Source organism: Archocentrus centrarchus, chromosome 20, assembly GCF_007364275.1.
Source record: "Archocentrus centrarchus isolate MPI-CPG fArcCen1 chromosome 20, fArcCen1, whole genome shotgun sequence".
NCBI lineage: Eukaryota > Metazoa > Chordata > Actinopteri > Cichliformes > Cichlidae > Archocentrus > Archocentrus centrarchus.
Window position 1 is genome coordinate 21,925,598 of NC_044365.1, and position 18,133 is coordinate 21,943,730.

The window sequence follows — 18,133 nt, forward strand, 5'->3', positions numbered from 1 at the left end:
TGGTTGACGGAGTTCAGATGTAAACCAAGGTGCAGAGTGTGTGAAGGAAACAGTTCGAGTTTTTAAAGGAGCCAGGGTGTCCAGGAGATTGTGGATGCCATTCTTGTAGTGGGAGAGCAGTTCATCATGAGTGGATGTGTAGTTGATGCTGGGAAGATTTTCTATACCAATGTCCAGTGCAGTTAGGTTAATGTCCTTAATATTACAAAATGAAGGACATGAGAGTTTAGTTCTGGAGTAATAGTTACATCAAATGAAATAATGTGATCAGAGATGGGGAGGTCCACAGCAAAAGAGCTACAGGGAGTCACACCAGTGCAGCAGATAAGGTCCAGAATATGATCCTTGGAATGGATGGGAAATTTAACTGCTGCAACCCAAAACTGCCTAGGCAGGATATAAAATCTTTAGTGAGGTAGTTATGAGTATTGTAAATATTTACATTAAAGTCACCAATCAGAATTATGTTTGGGGAAAGGGAGGAAGTGTGTGTGAGGAATGTAAAGAATTCACTGATCAAGTCAGGGTTGGGCTTAGACAAATGGTAACCAGTGGCACCTATGGGTGGCGACGGTCCAATCAGTTTTATGACAGGAAACGCCTCAGCGTTCCCCCAAATAAGGTGGAGGTGGTGGCTGGGGCAAGGGAGGTCTGGGTTTCTCTGCTTAGGCTGCTGCCCTCGTGACCCGGCACCAGAAAAGCGATGGAGGGATGGATGGACAGATCGACGGACAGACGGATCAACGGTGTTCCAACATGTCTGCACACCAGTGCATAAAGCAAGGTCCATAAAGACGTGGATAGGTGTGGAAGAACTTGAGTGGCCTGCACAGAGTCCTGACCTCAACCCAACAGAACACCACTGGGATGACTTAGAGCAGAGACTGGGAGCCAGGCTTCTCATCCAACATCAGTGTTTGATCTCACAAAAGCACTTCTGGAAGAATGTTTATGGGAATTTTTGACCAGACCCCTAAACCTTATTGAAAGACTTCCCAGAAGAGTTGAAACTGTTATCGGCCCACCCTTTGCAGCTATACCATATTAAACCCTATGGATTAAGAATGAAAAAAAAAAGAATCACTCAAGTTTATGTACTTACGAAGGCAGACGAGTGAATACTTTTGGCAATATAATGTATATTTAAAAAAAAAAAAAAAAAAAAACCCTCATCTACAGAAATTAATCACATCTACCATATTTTATTATGCAAGAGCTGTATAATAATCATCTATAATCGTCCGAAACTAATCAGACAATTACAGTTTCAGACATTTACACTTTTTCTTTAGTGTACACATCCTGATGATATCTCTAAACATACAGCCAAGTAATGGAAAAACCATCATGACCAACAGAATTAATAAGTAGTCCTGCAACAGATGGCATGGCCCCCCAGAGACTACTGATGTCAGCATCATCCAGTCAGTTTGGGATTACTTAGAGAAGTCATTGCCACAGTCTAAAAAAAAAAAAAAAAAGCAGAAGAACTGCAGCAAGTTCTACAAGTTCCTCAAGCAATTGAAGTACCTAATTACTTATTGTAACCTTCAAAGGGGTCACGTCTTGTATTGATGTAATTTAGGGTTTACAGAAAACAAGAAAAAGCTTCCATTTGTAGGCTGGTGTAGTGTGTAACATGTCATTTATAGTTTCTGAAGTAATGCAACAATGAATCTCAAAATATAACATTTCCTTTACTCTTATCAACAAGCCAGTCATATTAGGGGAAGTTAAATTGATTGCACCTCAGATTAAACATGTCCAAAAATCTGACATTTGCATGCTACCTTCAGAAGAAGATGATAACAGAGTGGGAGGGTGATGAAGTTTGACATTTTCTCTTCTTAGCTCTTAGATGTGCCCTTGGTGACTCATCTCTCCCAAAGTGTATGAATGTACCTGCCAGAGTCTCTTTGGCATATTGTAAAATTCCATTGCTGATGGAAAGGCCTCTATAATTTAAAACTTTTGAGAGAAATATTTCTCTACCATCTATTGCATACCAGAGACACCTTTATGGGTAAATGGGGATCCTTGAAGTCGGCAGGTTATAGGAAACAGGCAGAGCTGTGGATTAGGAGCCAAGAATTGATGATTCAGCGCAAAAAAAAAAAAAAAAAAGCCCAAAATAGCTTACACATCTCCAAACTGCTTATTCTGCACCTGAGTGCCTTTCACTTTGATATAATGTAACCTTTTGTGTTAAACATAAACAAAAGGCAAAAGTATCCTCTGCCATGACCTCATAAAAGGCATAAGACAGACAGACAATGGCACAGAGGTTAGGAGGTCAGGAGCCAGGATAAAACTCACGACAAAAGGCCTCGTGTGCTCCAAACCAGCATTCTGTCAAGATGCCGCGACCGGGCCCGGCTTCAGTCGGCAGCTTGGCACATGAACGCCAACCGCAGACTGCGTGCTCATCTACAAATTCTATCAAAAAGGCATAATTAAAGAACAGTTCAATAAAATGCGCACGCTGCCAATAAAAATGCCCAAGCCCAGAAATAGAAGCTTGATCACAATGTCCAAACCTCAACCAATACACAGGCCTGTACTTATAAAAGTAGGACAATGACAGGGAAGAAAGGAGAAGTATGAGGTTTCATTAAAGAACAGAGCTTTCTCTTTAGCTGACAGTGCATGTTTGAAGAGACAGTAACATTTTTTTCCAGAAGCACCGACTGTGTTTCTGTGATTAACCTTCCATTATCAAAAAAAGCCTTGTATAAACATGTGCACTTTAAAAGAATAAAACTGGGCTGAGTGCAGTGCGGTTTAAGAGGAGAAGACAAACACTCCAGAAAATAAGATCAGCTTTTTGATGTCGCTATAAATGGTGAAATTCTGATTTAACCACAGCATTTAGAGCGCAATCCCTTACCAAAAATGTGGTCTTTGAAGGCACCAAATTAGGATTTACAATACTAGAAAAACATGTTTGTGCTACTGAAACACAAGTGGACACAAAAGAGCTCATTTGAAGTTTTAACAACCCCCAAACCAAAAAAACAAAAAAACAAACAGACATTCACAAAAAAAAGACAAAAACCTGTAACCTGTGGAGCAGACTTTGATTTGTTTACAGCTGGTTACAGATCACTAAGGTTCAACGCTGAGTAAGCTCTGCTCTCACCTCACACGTTTCATTATCAGGAAGGATTAGACTTGACAAATAACGGCTCAGGTTACCCATTTAAGGACTAGCGCACATGAATAATGAATTAATAGATGACAAAAAAAAAAATGAATGGCAAAAAACAATCTGTAAAAATGTGGCAAATGCAAAAACTTGAAAACCTAGCAACTGTTTAAGAAACAGAAAAAGAGATCATTGATTGTACCATACCTTTGTGTGCTTACTGCAGAGAAGCCACCGCAGACATTGTAGTGCAATTCTGAACTCTGCTGTGAATAGACAGACCTGGGGCTGATCAGAGTGCAGGTAGAAAACAAACAGAGGAAGAAAAGACAGATAAGGAAAAGGGAAAAAAGAAAAAAGAGAGAGCGAGCGTTAGAGATGTGATGTGTCTCGTCGAGCTGAGTGTGCTCTCTCAGACCAATATGCACGGACTGATAACAGCAACCTTCCTCCTCGGGATTATGTTTCCTCCTCCAGCCTGCTGACATGTAGCCATGTGACTCCAGGACCCATTCAACATTGAGTCACAGGCTGTTGCTCAGACACACACACACACACACACACACACACACACACACACACACACACACACACACACACACACACGTACGTGTGCAGAAAGTGGAAATTTAGCAATCAATATCTCTCTAAGAAACCATAAAAGGGGATTTACATGTTTTGACATTTTTTTCCCCTTTGTGACGTATATTTGCAAGTCCTTGCAAATGCTTACCACTAGCTGTGTCCAGTTCAGCTAAATAGTGCTTTTCTGCAATTTAGCTATGCTTTTTAAAAAGTCCTTAAGATTTCAAATAACCCCATAATTCACAAAAAAAAAAACAATGATTAGAGGCAAGTTGGGAGGAGTAAACACTGTTTTGAGCAGCTGAAGTGTTATTTCTGCTTTGTTTTTCCTCTCTCAAATCATGCCCCAGCCTCCAGATAATGTTTTTATACTATTTCATAGACAATATAATAGACAGGGGTCTTTTTCTGCATCTGAAAAGTTCAGGCAAGTTTTTTGTACCCATCAGGGTCTTCTCCTCCTCCTTTCACCGCCTCCCTTTAGGGGCCACCATGGTGGAACATCAGTTTATGGGCTCACTTGCTCATTTCTGGTCAGTAGAGAGGACTAGCCAGGATGTGTGTGCTTGTGTCCTCGGTCTCATTGTCAGATTGGCAATTAGCCAATCAGTGTTATGGGAGTTACTAATGATGTTTTGTCAAGTGTTGTCCAGCTGCATACTGAGACAGATATTTTAAACGCCTTTGCTCGCTTGTTTTCAGCACTCCAAAATCATGGGTACAGCAACTGGAGCAACATACTGGATTGTTTGTAACTTTGCTCCACCCTTAAGACCCAGACAAAACTAGCATGTTGGCACAGCCATGCATTAGCGTTGACTTGAAGTGACATTAAATACTGGTGGTTTCAGTGACTGCAAAAGTAAATTCCCAACCCCATGAAAATAGGTTTCAAATTCAGGGGCTCCTTTGAACATGTCAAAGCGGGTAGAGGAACAGTCTCCAATTTTAAAGGCATCTTCAAATGCATCCTCCTTTTCCCGGCTGTGAAGGATCCATCAGGTACATCTTTCACAGCCCATCTCATCACAAAAATCAGTGGCTGGACATCCCAAGATAAGCAATCGAGGAATACACTTAAATATCAGTATTGGGCTTCAACTCACTCAAATAGCTTGCAGTAGAAATCTTTTAAAAACAAGGAGCTTTACAAGGGAGTTAAGTTCATGCATCTGCCTGGACCCGCATCCTTTAGCTCACTGAGATTGTGGCAATATTATGGATAATTAATACTATTATTTACATAAACACACCAAGGTAAAACAAAAATGTAGACAGGCTGTGATTACTGTTTGTTTTTCAGGCAGTTGCTTGTAATATTCAGATGATATTGAAGCATGTTAGGGGCCATTCATAAAGGCAGGACGCACCCAAGATCAACTGCAAGCAGAACAACAAAGTGTCTGAATATTTTTTGTTGCTTTGGATGGTTCAATAAATGGTCAAACCACAAAAGCATATTTTATGGTTCTTCAGTTTTTATTAGCATTAAAAGAAAAATCACATGAGGGTTACACACAGTGCTTCCTATGCATCTGTTCCCAAAATATCCATGACAAATCTCTATTTCAATCTAAAAGGGAGAAATAAAGTCATGTGACACGCAAACGTAACAGGTGACCAGCTGGCAAAGAACACGAGATGCAGCATAGCAAAAGCCTGCAAAACCAAACAAATGGGGTCTGATACCACAGACTGCAGGACAGGGAGCGTTGCATTACACGCAGGCTAACTCAAGTTCACATGAATGGCACTGCTACCAACCAGCCTCTGAGCAATAACATGAATCAGTTATTAATATTATGAAATAAGCAGTGTCTGTGATTTCAGACGCTGGGCATACTGCACATTAAAGCTTTATAAAAAAGCAACACAGTACAAAATCAAGTAAAACCTGCTGGGAATCATGTGTTGCAAGTGTAAACTACTGAGCCACTCTGTCTTAAGGTCAAAGGTTAATGAAATTAATACCTTTGAATCATGTAGTTGGAACTTCCTGTGAAGACAAACCTTTTTTATTATTACTAAAATTAAGAACACCATTTTCTCGGTGAAAGTGATAAATATTTAATGGGTTATCTTTATATTCTGAGATCTTATTGTTCACTTTATTATAATAATAAATTTTGATGTGAAGCTGAACATGCTAGGACACCCTTTACATTGTTTGTTTTAAATATTAAACGATTAAAAAGGTAAGCTGTTCTTGCTTTTCGTTTCCTTCATTATTGTTTAGCATCTTCTTGATTTGTTCTTATTTGCTAAACACTTGTTATTTTGACTTTTTTGGCATAATACGGGACTTCTACTTTTATTTATAGCACCCTCTGTGGGTTATTTACCACATCACAGGTGTTTGCAGACTGCCATCCAGACCCCGATGAAGACACATTGATTTGTTTCTGTCAATTTGCTTGAAAAATAAAACTTAAAATATTATTAGAGCAGGTTAGGTTCCAGAAAATAGCGTCATCATTCCTGGAAGATCCCTCAGACCTCTTCACGGAGAGTCGGAGGGTCTAAAGTGTTTCAGTTGCATCTCAAGTCTTTGTGTTTGCCTAATGAGCATCACAAATAAATATAGATTAGGTGCAACTTTGTTCCTTATTTTTTTCCCCATTGGCAAATAATTTTACAATACTTTTATTGTTCAATAAGCAGCTACTAGAACACAGAACACACCAAGAATGCCTATTCAGTCAATAAAATTAATTTCACTTTGATCTGCTGACAAACTGAAGTGATTTTCAGGTGTCCTTTATTAGGCTGCAGGACAGTAAACTTTAATGTTTAAATGGTTCCAGCTTAAAGTTTCAGAGCTTTAATGTGCAGCCATCACCTCAGTAATAAACAGGAGTACTGAGGGCGCACTCGGCCATAAAATAATTAACTGGAATTAAAATGTTTATTTTACTGCTCTGTGCGCTAAATCACCAGATTAATGATTTGCTGCAGCATTCATCTCTTGTCCTTTTTTACTACAGCGTTACATTTTACTGGCGTATTTTTATGTTTTTTTATAGAATTTTAATAGATTTTTAATCACCATTTGATAACTCTGAAGTAGATGACACTCGTAGGGATCATTTTTCTGTGGAAGAAAAGTAATGTGACCCATGAAACACCCTTTTTAGATTGATGCTTCCAGTGGAGCGGAAACCCTGGGTTAGCTTAGCCATGGAGAACCAGCTTCATGTGACTGCTTATCCTGATCACCAATATTAGGGCAAGTGAAACTAGATAACAAAAATATACCCTGGGTATGCTGAACTCGCTTCGTAGTACAGTACTGGATCAAAATCTGAAACTCAATTCAATTCCTTCAATTTTTAAAAGATTCCCAATTCGACTGGCTGAAATGCAGCTCCAAACCACGACAGAAACTCCACCCTGTTTTACAGAGGGCTGCAGACATTCACTGACATTCACTCCTGACCTCCCATGTGCACACTTATGATGATTTGAACCAAAAATTTCAAAATTTGATTCATCACTCCATCAGACCCGTTGCCACTCTCTTACAGTCTAGTTCTTGTGCAAATTTGGCCTTTTCTCCGTTTCCCTTCCTTACAGCCACCCTTCCACTGAGATCATTTCTGATGAGGCTTCAATGAACAGTAGATTGATCAACTAAAGGCCCAGGCTCATTACTGTGTCAGATCTTTGCTGGATTTTTCCTATTTTTTAAAAATAATTATTAATTAATTATTAATAATTAATTTTTTTGTTTTGTTTTTTTTTAGGCCTGCCTTATCCATTTCCTCAATTTTCTAAGGACACACTGCACTCCATGCTGAGATGTACCAAGTCTTCAGCTAATAGCTCTTTAGGAATCACCTTATTGCTGCAAAAAATGCAATTTTATGTCTGTCAAATTGTTATATTTAGCTTCTTTTTTTTTTTAGGGCTTCAGCTAAATAAATGTGAACAAATCATTTATTTTTGCAACAGGCTGCTTGTAACAAAACATGTCTAAAGATACAATTTAAATTTTTTTTGCTAAGTTGCCTGTTATGCATAAACAACAATGATGTCTCATCCCTTGAGACTGGTGCCTTTTTTCATGCATGAATTTTTCATAGGTCAGTTTTAAGTGGCTTAGCAAATAAACCAAAAAAAAAAAAAAAAAACCAGTCCTGTGAAAATGCTCAAGTACAAGGACTGGACTGAAAATGAATGAAAAGGCAGCAAAGTCTAAAGAAAAACTTTGGAAGATCTTCAGAAAGCCTGGAAAACTATTGCTCAAGACTACTTTAAAAATTACAAGATACACAAGATAGTCTGGCTCCTTGGAAGCAAAATATAAAGAAATGAAGGGTGGCTCAAGACTGAAAAGCACCTGTCAGATCAGCAATATGAGCTGTGCACAGCTTCCTTTCCTCTTTATCTCCTTTAATTACTAAATGGTAATAGCATTCATTTTAAATATATAAACAGTGGGTGCTGAAATCCATTCAAAAACATACCGGCCTGCCACAGCTTTACAGTGCAACTGGCAATGGAAAAAATCCTGTCATGTTATGGAAAAATCAACACCATTACACAATTAATCCCACCTAAAGTCACAAAAGCCGCCACTTTAATTGTGTTTTGCAGCGAGCAAAGAACAACCCTGTGATCTAAACAAGTTGCTTATCCATTCGCCAAATAATCAAGCGCCGCATTCCACATAAGCTTACATCAGCCTAAGGGCTAAAGAAAAAACAAACCCCTGCAGGAGTCTGAATCTGCGTGTGCATGCGTGCGTAGTATAGTTGTTTGTCTCCAGGGATGTAAGCTCACTGCGGAGTCACATGCATGTCTTGCAGGGGGGAAGAAAGCTAAAATTAAAGCCACTTCAAAGTCTGGGGCTTTCCTCAATAATAATAGCATTATCCAGGGCGGTCAGCTTTATAAAGAGGTGTGACTTCATACAGCATATTATTATTTCCTATCCGTGACCAAGAGATGAGATGCTTATGTCACAACACCAACCTGCAGAGGACAGAATGAAGACAGCGTTCATTCTTCCTGACATTTTAAGTTAATATATCGAGACGGATTTGCCTCAAAAGTATGGCTAAATGAGGTGGAAAAAAAAAAAAAAAAAAAAAAAAAAAAAAAAAAAAAAAAAAGAAGCAATCTGTACTTCAATCCAAACACAAAAGCAAACACAAAAACAACATTTAACAAGAATTCTTGCACAACAGCAGCCTTTTATCCAAAGTGTTAACACATTTCGGAAACACTCCCCTCAGCTTCCTGTAATTCTTCTCTTAACTCGAGTCTAAAACAAGTCAATGAGGCAATACTCCTAATCATATATAAACAAAAAAAACAAAACACACAAATGCAGCTGTGGTTGAACTTACAAAAACAATGCATTAAACCAAAGGGTGGTTATAACAGGTAAAAAGTGGAAAGTCTGAGTTTCTGTGCTGCCTGTTAATAAAGACTGACCTCGATGAAGCTGTATACCTCTGACAGCTGCCCTGCCTGTGGATCTCTATGGGGATTTGGCGCTGCTGTGTTGATAGCGTTCCCTCAGTTGCCTCTGAGTGTTTTAGCCCGAAATAGCTCAGCAGTTTAGAAGTCACCCTGCTACCTCCTGAGTATTTCAATATGCCGACATCTCTGCGTCCCCATACAACTCCTCACAGCCCAGTGGCCACACTAACTTCACTCAGGGTTTGGCAGGGTCCAGAGACTTCAGCATGACTGTGCTTGTTATGCGCACAAAATCACTGGAAGAGATCCAGTCTCACACAGCCAACAGCTGCACTCAGTCAATCTATGCACATTTTATATCACACTCCCATCAGAGGCTTCGAGCAGCAGCGGCTGTGCTTACGGCCGAGGCAGCACCTGTCTTTGGGGTGAAGCGGGATCTCAGAGGCAGCTGAGTCCCAGCCGTTTTACATTGTGTTTTCTCTTTTCCGGAGGAGAGGCCCTATCAGCACTTAAGCATTTTTAAACCTCAGAGAGGCTTATGGTATACGAGACACAGTGAGAGGTGAAAATTTAAGTAAATCCTCCTCTGCTTGCAGAATATCAATGTCCACAACACCAAAACAACCTAAAAATCAGCAAGTTTGAAACAGTTGGAAATACAGTGTTTCAGCTATAAATAGGAGGCATGGACAGTGAAACAGAACAATACACTCAAGCAACATTAAATAGAAACGTTTTCATTTTTGTTTGATCTTTTGTCACTTTTATAGAGATAAAAAGGATTTATTTAGTGAAAGCTTCCACTTTTTGTCCTACTTGTAAAAAATACAACAGGGAGCCAACAGGAAGTAGCATGCCTCTAACAAAGTAGCATACATGTCTATGTTTCCATCTTATTTCTAGATATTAATTTGTAGTGAGTCAAATCCAGAACAGTCACAGGCTATAAAACCAAAGCAACAAGCTTAAAAAAGAAAAAAAAAGTTGAAGCACTATAAAGAGCCAAAAGTTATTTTTTAATTATCCACTCGTGTTATCCTATTATTAAAAAGATATTGATTTTTGCAGCTTTAAAGCTGCCAATAGTAGTTGTGGTACTGGTCTCAAAGTACCCATAACAGCTAGCACTGTGAATGCCTCTGCTTCATTGAATAGTGAAACAAAGCACTCTGTCTGCAGCAATGTAATTACAATGCTGAAGCGCACACAGTAATATAAAAAGAAAATCACACAGCAAAGTAATAATGGAGAAAAGAGGAGTTAGGGCCACCCAAGACTGGTCCTACCCATTTCTAGTAGTGTTAGGGTGTGGTATTTCATCTCAAAATTGCATCAAGGACTGCTCAGGTTGCACCAGCCACACAAAAAACATGGTCTCACAGAAACAAAGCAATTGTGAAGTTCTGACCTGATTCACTTAGAACAACTAATTACTCTCTTGGGACTCAGACAGGGAGGAATAAAATATCCCCTGGACTCTCAGACCCAAAACAAAGGCCTAAAAATCTCACACTATGCCAAATACAAGTCAGCCATTTATTCATTTCCTGGGAAACAGCGTAATGTGATTATGTTTGTGTGGCTGTCAACACAACATGGGAAAACTCTGCCAGAGAAGACTGAGAAAATGAATGAAATTGGAACTTATATTTGCATTGAGAAAGGATGAAGGCAAAGATGGACCCAAGAGGAGCAGAAAGGATGCCAAACCAGATCTCATTTAGTCCAGTTTAGATGCTCCCAAGTAACTACAGTCTGCAGACAGTTTAATGAGCTTTAATGGGAGGACAGCAGCCCTAACAATGCACATTCCAGGGTCTACAGCCAAATCACTTACTGATAATTAAATGCAAATTCACAGGATAGAGCAGAGCAACAGCCAAGCAAGGGGATGCCATGGTTCCAGATACTAAACAAGACAAAAATAACAGGGTTTGTTTTAGGATTAATGTGTTTATGGAAAAAGTAGTGAGCTTGTTTATCTGCAAAGGAGACGGTAAAACAAACATGAACAGCCAAGAACACCAGATTGATATCACTGCTTGGCAAATACTGGCCTATCACAGATATGTGTGCACATATTACAAACAAACAAAAAAAACAATGTAGCAAAACATGTTTGGGGTAATGTAGAAGGGGTGTAATGCTCAATTTGTCCACCTCCTCTTCAATTGTTAACTATACTCTCAACACCATCTGCACCACATGTAGCAGAGCAGGCACACCTGTGTGTGGCGTTGGATTGGATAATTGGATAATTCAGCTATTGCCAAGTCCAGCAACCAGTTGGTTGTTTTTTTTTTGGGGGTTTTTTTGTAATTTTAATTTAGCAGCCTGCTTCCTTGAGAAATTAGCTCAGTAAATTATTTACATGTGAAACACTGTAGCTGACTAGCTCCACAGCTCGGTGCCTAGTTCGTTTATGTTGCACTGAGCTCTGTGGTATAAAGAACCACTGCTTTTTGACAGCACTGCAACACTTCATGAGTAGTGCCCCCTGGTCATTTAATAGCATGCTCTATCCCCACCTGTTTATTTGGAGACTGTAACGCATCCTTCATACTAATGCTCCACTTGGGTTAGGGCTGTACAATTAATCTTTATTTTAAATTCAGTTTTGGTTTCTAAAGATTATTAAGGGCCTAGCCACACAGGCCTGGAGGCCAATCGGCAACCCCCAGCAACCTCCATTCACTAGGGAAAACTCTGTATTCCCCAACCCACTGGTGAGTGATTGGCTGGAGGTTGCTGGTGGTCGCTAGGTGAAATTAGTTGCAAAGAGATGCTTTGGTCACTACCAGGTTGCCCTGGTAACCCATGCAAACTACAGGTAACTGCTGCAATCTACTTTTTTTTGGTAAAGCACTCTCTTTGCGACAGATTTCATCTAGCAACTGCCAGCAACTTCCAGCAACCACTTGCCAACTGGTCTGGGAATGCACAGTTTCTCCTAGCACCCTGATTTTGCCAAGGGATCACTGATTGGTCCTTAGGCCTGTGTGACTGGGGCCTAAAACAAGACAATCAAGATAAAATGATTACAGTAATCCTTTTCTTTTACAGTTGTTGCTGTTTAAAAGTTCATATTCAATGACCATCTGGTTGTGGCTTGTTTAGTTTAATTCTCTAGACTATTCATTTATTCATTTATTTTTCCAGTTTAATTATACTCCACTTAACTGAAATAACTTATGTATAATAAATGCACAATTTCTCAGAAATCTGTGTGTAATCGTCTTAAATAATCTCAATCTTTTTACTAACTGAATTAGTTGTGATTATGACTTTTTGCAGTAATCGAACAGGCCTAATTTAGCTCCCCCAGTCTGGTGGTTTTTGGTTTATAGATTTTGTAGTAATTTTTGAATCATCAGTTATACCACTGATGGTAATGGGTTGTGATCCAACATGTGATCCAACAACTCTTGTTAAAACAGTGTGTTCACATTAAGTTGGTATCTATTTTGTAAAATACTTCACTGGAAAGCTTAAACTGTCGGTTAAAAATCACCTTTCATTTTCAATACAAATCCAGCTTTTACAGATATTGTCTGATTCATTAATATGTACTTCTATTTATTTATTTTTTTTGGTAGTCTTTACAAATCAGTATCAGTCCACATAGTGTCAGTCAGGCTCTGGTAGAAAAAAAAATACGGTTCGGCTCATCCCCCACTTTTCCTTCCTCCTCTTCTGCATGACCAAGCAATTCACAAAAGGAATGTGGAGACACTCTGCTCAAATATTTATCCTTCAGCATTTTTTGTCTTTTCCCTGTAGCACAGTAGGCTGCTCTTGTCACAAACCAGTTCATAAGTCTGTTTGACATATTCCACTGAGGCAAAGGAAAACAAATAAAAGCTGAGACTGTGATCACACAGATAAGTGTTCAAGCATTGCAGAGTTTTATGGGACAAAAAGGAAGCTGAAGCACTCTGGAATTTCATTTTTTCCCCCCCTTTCCTCAAAGATTAAATAAGGTCAGATTGACCAAGACAAACATTTCACATTCCTCCATTTAGTGCTCGGGTTTTACAAAAAGGTCACAGTGGTTTGCATCACTTAAACTTAATTATGTGAAAAGATAATAATTTAGTCTACTGGCCTTACATCAAAATAAAAAAATATCTCCTCAAAATACCCTGTAGTGCACATGGAGATTATATTGCTGAGTCAGCACAAGAGAGACATCCTTCCTCCATCCTGCCAGAGGGCATATGTCCTGACATCCATTAGACAAAGTAAACAGTTCTGGGGCCATGGTTCCCAAGCTGGAGAATTGTGAGAAGTCCTGAGGAGGTTTCAAATGGTACAAATTAACCATGAATCCAGTTTGATGATAGATTAGGCTGGGGTTCATTCACTTTTTCTGCCCATTTTCTCCCTATTTCCATGCGTAAATTAGCTTATTTTGTGTGACAAAATCTGTGTAAACCAGAAACAAAACAAGACAAATTGATTTTTTCATTAGTTTCTATTTAATACTCATTCTACTGCCTTACTGACAGTGAACTTGAAAAGGGATTTTGCCCATTTCCAGCTCCATATTCTGCTTATTGGACTCTAGAGTAGCTTTGCATGATTCACAGTCCACAATAATCCTTATTTAACTTATACTGGAGCTCAGTGCATCCCCTCAGTTCATCCACTGTCTGAAAAAAAGCCGTTTAGCTTTCTTCTGGTTGGCTGTCTCCCACAAACTCAAGGTTTACATAGCAGGTGGGTGGGGCTTCTGCGCTTGCAGCCAGAGCTGTGTGCATGTGAAGACCATATTAGAGCTATGCACTCTGTGACATCACAGAGAGCCAAAAGTAGAAAAAAATTATTTCAAACTAGGTGAAGCACAGAGCTTTTGATGACTTGATTTGAAACTTGGGCCATGTTTAATAGAAGCATCCACTACTGTAACACTGCACATGTGGGAATAAATAAGGCAGAGTGTAGGTCCACTTTAAAAGCAAGTCAAGCTTGTTTTTAACTCAGATATGAGCATCACTGTTTTATTTGTTTTGTGAAAAATGCGCCAACTATCTTAATAATCTGAATCTATATAGACCTGCTTAGAACAGCTCACTCTGTCTTTGTTTCCCTCTATGCAGGAGAAAGACTGATAATGAAGTTGTTCCATTGGATCTCAGGAGAACTGCACGTGCTACTGCTTGGTGCTCTAAAGTCACGATGCCCCATTTATCAGCAAATTCTTGCCTTATCTGGTGGACTAACAAGATGATATTTAATAATGGCAAAAGCTGATGTTTATCAATCCCCGCCCATCAATATGATATCCATTTTCATGAGTATGTAAGACTGAATGTGCTCTCATTCAACAAACAGGGATTATATAACAACTTAAATTAAACCAATAAAATTGTTCATTTCAACATTGGCATGGGCAAATTTCAAAAACTTTTATGTTACATGGCCATTTGCTATTATGTAGCGTAATACCTTAAGAAAAATCATACAATCGTTTCTTGCTGCCACAGTAAGAAAACACCTAAGAAACTGCTGATCTACTGGGATTTTCCCCACACACCCATCTCCAGAGATTATAGACAATGGCCCAAAAAAAGAGGAAATAGCCAGTAAGCAGCAGCAGCTCTCTGGGCCAAAAGGCCTTGTTGATGTCAGAGGAGAATGGCTGGACTGTTTCAAGCTGAAGGTAATAGTGACTAAAATAAGCACTCGTTACAACCAAGGTATGCAGAAGAGCATCTCTGAATGTAGGTGTCAAACCTTGGGCTACAGCAGCAGCAGATCACACCCACCCAGCGCCACTTCTGTCAGCTAAGAACAGCAAACTGAGGCTACAATTCACACAGACTCACCAAAGTTGGACAAGAGAAGACAGGAAAAATGTTGCCCTGTCTGAGTCTCAATTTCTGGTACGACATTCAGAAGGTAGGGTCAGAAATTGAGGTTAAAAAAAACAAAAAAAAAACATGAAACCACAGATCCATCCCATCTTGTCTCAGCAGTTCAGGTTGTCAAACTGGTTTCTTGAACATGATAATGAGTTCACTGTACTGAAATCGCTTCCACAGCCACCAGATCTCAATCCAATAAAGCACCTGTAGTAGAACAGGACTTTCTCACGCGCAGCTGAAAAATCTGCAGCAACTGTGTGATGCTATACAAGACAACACATTAATACCCACGGTTGATTTTCCAATGGGTATTCATGGTATTCATGCATTCCATGCCACTTGTGGTCTCAAAAACAAAACACACACACAAAAAAAAAAAAATTTAATGTAAGATCAAGCTTTTTTTTTCTCTTAAAAACACTCTTGATGTTTCTATTGTATGTGTGTCCATGCATTTTTATACAGACATAACACAATGATATTAACTGTATGACCATGCTTTTGCCATCAGGCCCCTCACCACTGGAATGCCCTTCCTGAGATAAGATAAAATTTATAACTTCCCCCAAGTCACTTCTCAAAACACAATATGAAAACTTTATTAATTTGCTTTTATCTTACCTCCTCTCCTCATCTTTTTTTAATCCTCCTCCTTTATTGTCCTTACATCGTCTTATATCATTTTTTAATTGTGTATTTTTTTAAATTGTGACAATTTGTGTTTACTAAAAGATGTTTTTATCCACCTTAAACTTTAATATTTTTTGTATTCTGCTAATCATTATTCTAACTGGCAGAAAAGAGTCAATGTTATGAAACAGGAGCATCTAGAGACATCATTAAAAAAAATATACACTATATTGCCAAAAGTATTCACTCACCCATCCAAATCCTTGAATTCAGATGATTCAATCACTTTTATGGCCGCAGGTGTATAAACCATGCACCTAGGCATGCAGGCTGCTTCTACAAACATTAGTGAACGAATAGGTCGCTCTCAGGACCTCAATGAATTCCAGTGTGGTACCATGATAGGATGCCACCTGTGCAACAAGTTCATTTGTGAAATTTTCTCACTAGTAAATATTCCACAGTCAGCCGTTAGTGGTATTATAACAAAGTGGAAGCGATTGGGAATGACAGCAAGTCAGCCATGAAGTGGTAGGACAAAAAAATAAATTAATTAATTAAAGAAAAAAAAAAAAAAAAAAAAAAAAATCAGCGGATGCTGAGGCATATACCGTACAGAGGTCACCAACTTTCTGCAGAGTCAGTCACTACAGACCTCCAAACTTCACGGAATGGGTTTCCATGGCCGAGCAGTTGCATTTAAGCCTTACATCACCAAGTGTAATGCAAAGCACTGGATGAGTGGGAACAGTTTGAGGATGGCCCCTTCCTGTTCCAACATGACTCCACACCAGTGCACATAGCAAGGTCCATAAAGACATGGATGAATGGGTTTGGTGTGGAAGAACTTGACTGGCCTATACAGAGTCCTGTCCTCAACCCGAAAGAACATGTTTGGGATGAATTAGAGCGGAGACTGTGAGCCGGGCCTTCTCATCCAACATCAGTGTGTGAGCTCACAAATGTGCTTCTGAAAGAATGGTCAAAAACTCCCATAAGCACACTTCTAAACCTTGTGGAAAGCCTTCCCAGAAAAGTTAAAGCTCATACCTGCGAAGGGAGGGCTGACATTTTAAACCCTGTGGATTAAGAATGGGATGTTACTCAAGATCACATGTGTGTGAAGGCAGACAAGTGAATACTTTTGGCAATATAGTGCACTTTAAGGCTTTTAGTGAAGCTATAATCATGTAAAAATAAAAAAAATAAAAACTGAACTGTGCAGGTGCATATGCAGGGGGCTGTAACTTTATAACTTGTGGGTATATGATTAACACAACATATACTCAAAATAGATAAAGCATCTTATTCAGAATTAATTCTGAGCATAGCTGTTACCCAATGCTGGCATGATTCGTTTAATAATTGATTAATGTACTAACAGAAAGCCAAATGCCTCATGACATCTGGATTAACTATTTCACCTTATGACTTGAGAGACAATGCTGCTGTTGTTGCAGTGAGGAAAGAAACAATGATGAATGAATGAATGAATCAGACCGACCACACGTCCACTCCCTTCGCTGCCGTGTTTAAAGCAATCTCTGCTTCCTCGTAACACAAGGTGAAACGAGACACCACCTTAAAAGTCAGCAGCGTGGCTTCTGTTAGGGGGAGCAACCACGAGCATGTAGGATGAGGAACTTCCACAACATCATCGTTAAATTCACGCCGGTCTGTAATAGGTTTCACCCGCAACAAAAACTCCCATTCTGAGCACATTTCAACCACTTTTTCCCCCCTTTCTCTTTAAAAATAAACAAAAAAAATAAACAAAAAGAAGCATTACCTGGTTAACAAGCTCGGAAACAAAGCAAAGTCATCCACCGGCGGAGGCAACAGACATTTGCATGCATGTGTGGCAGTTCACTGGCTGTCAGCGCCGTTCTTCTCCTCCAAGGGAAGCAAGACACCCGGTCAAAACCCGTTAACGACCTTAAAAATAACGCCGCTCTTAGCGCTAAACGCCTTCTCCTAAAGCTAAATTCTCCTGAAGCTCCCAGTCACACACAGATTAAAGCTTAATTACTCACCGGTGCCTGGTACTCAACTCAAACTCTCAGTATACTCAAGACGGTGACAAATCACCCGAAAAAAAATTTTTCATTTCCGGTGGGAGCTTCAAATTAAAGTAATTTTATGTCAAATTAGCGCATTCGCCGTTGTCACACTACACATGGCACATTTTAAAATGACCCTACAACACCAAAATATATTTTAAAAAAATTACTCTGCTGCATGACACATGTCTGTATTCTTTCCAGACTACATTGTACTCCTTTATTTTGAAAAGACATCAATGAAATTCTGGTTTTATCCAGGTAACTTTGGACAGCTGTCGCCGCTTTCTTCAAACAGAAGTTGCTGCGCCTGCGTGAACGATGAATCATATTTAAGAAGAAGGCTGGTGACGGCGTCGTTCCGTTATGATGCTCGTGACGTTAATATAAATGAATAAAGAAAAAATAAACTTATA

The 18,133-nt window shown here is 39.3% G+C and overlaps 1 protein-coding gene across 4 annotated transcripts in view; it reads right to left on the reverse strand.

The window, feature by feature from the left end:
- slc4a2b (solute carrier family 4 member 2b) overlaps nucleotides 1-17,745 on the reverse strand; it is a 54,517-nt gene extending 36,772 nt beyond the window's left edge. Inside the window, exons 1-3 of one of the 4 annotated variants that reach the window (XM_030756667.1) lie at nucleotides 17,691-17,734; nucleotides 17,447-17,550; nucleotides 3,353-3,433 (exon numbers count right to left, since the gene is read on the reverse strand). The gene's annotated coding sequence lies outside the window, so the exon portion shown is untranslated. The other 3 variants (XM_030756668.1, XM_030756670.1, XM_030756669.1) reach the window with 3 other exon arrangements.
- Between the last annotated feature and the right edge of the window lie 388 nt (nucleotides 17,746-18,133).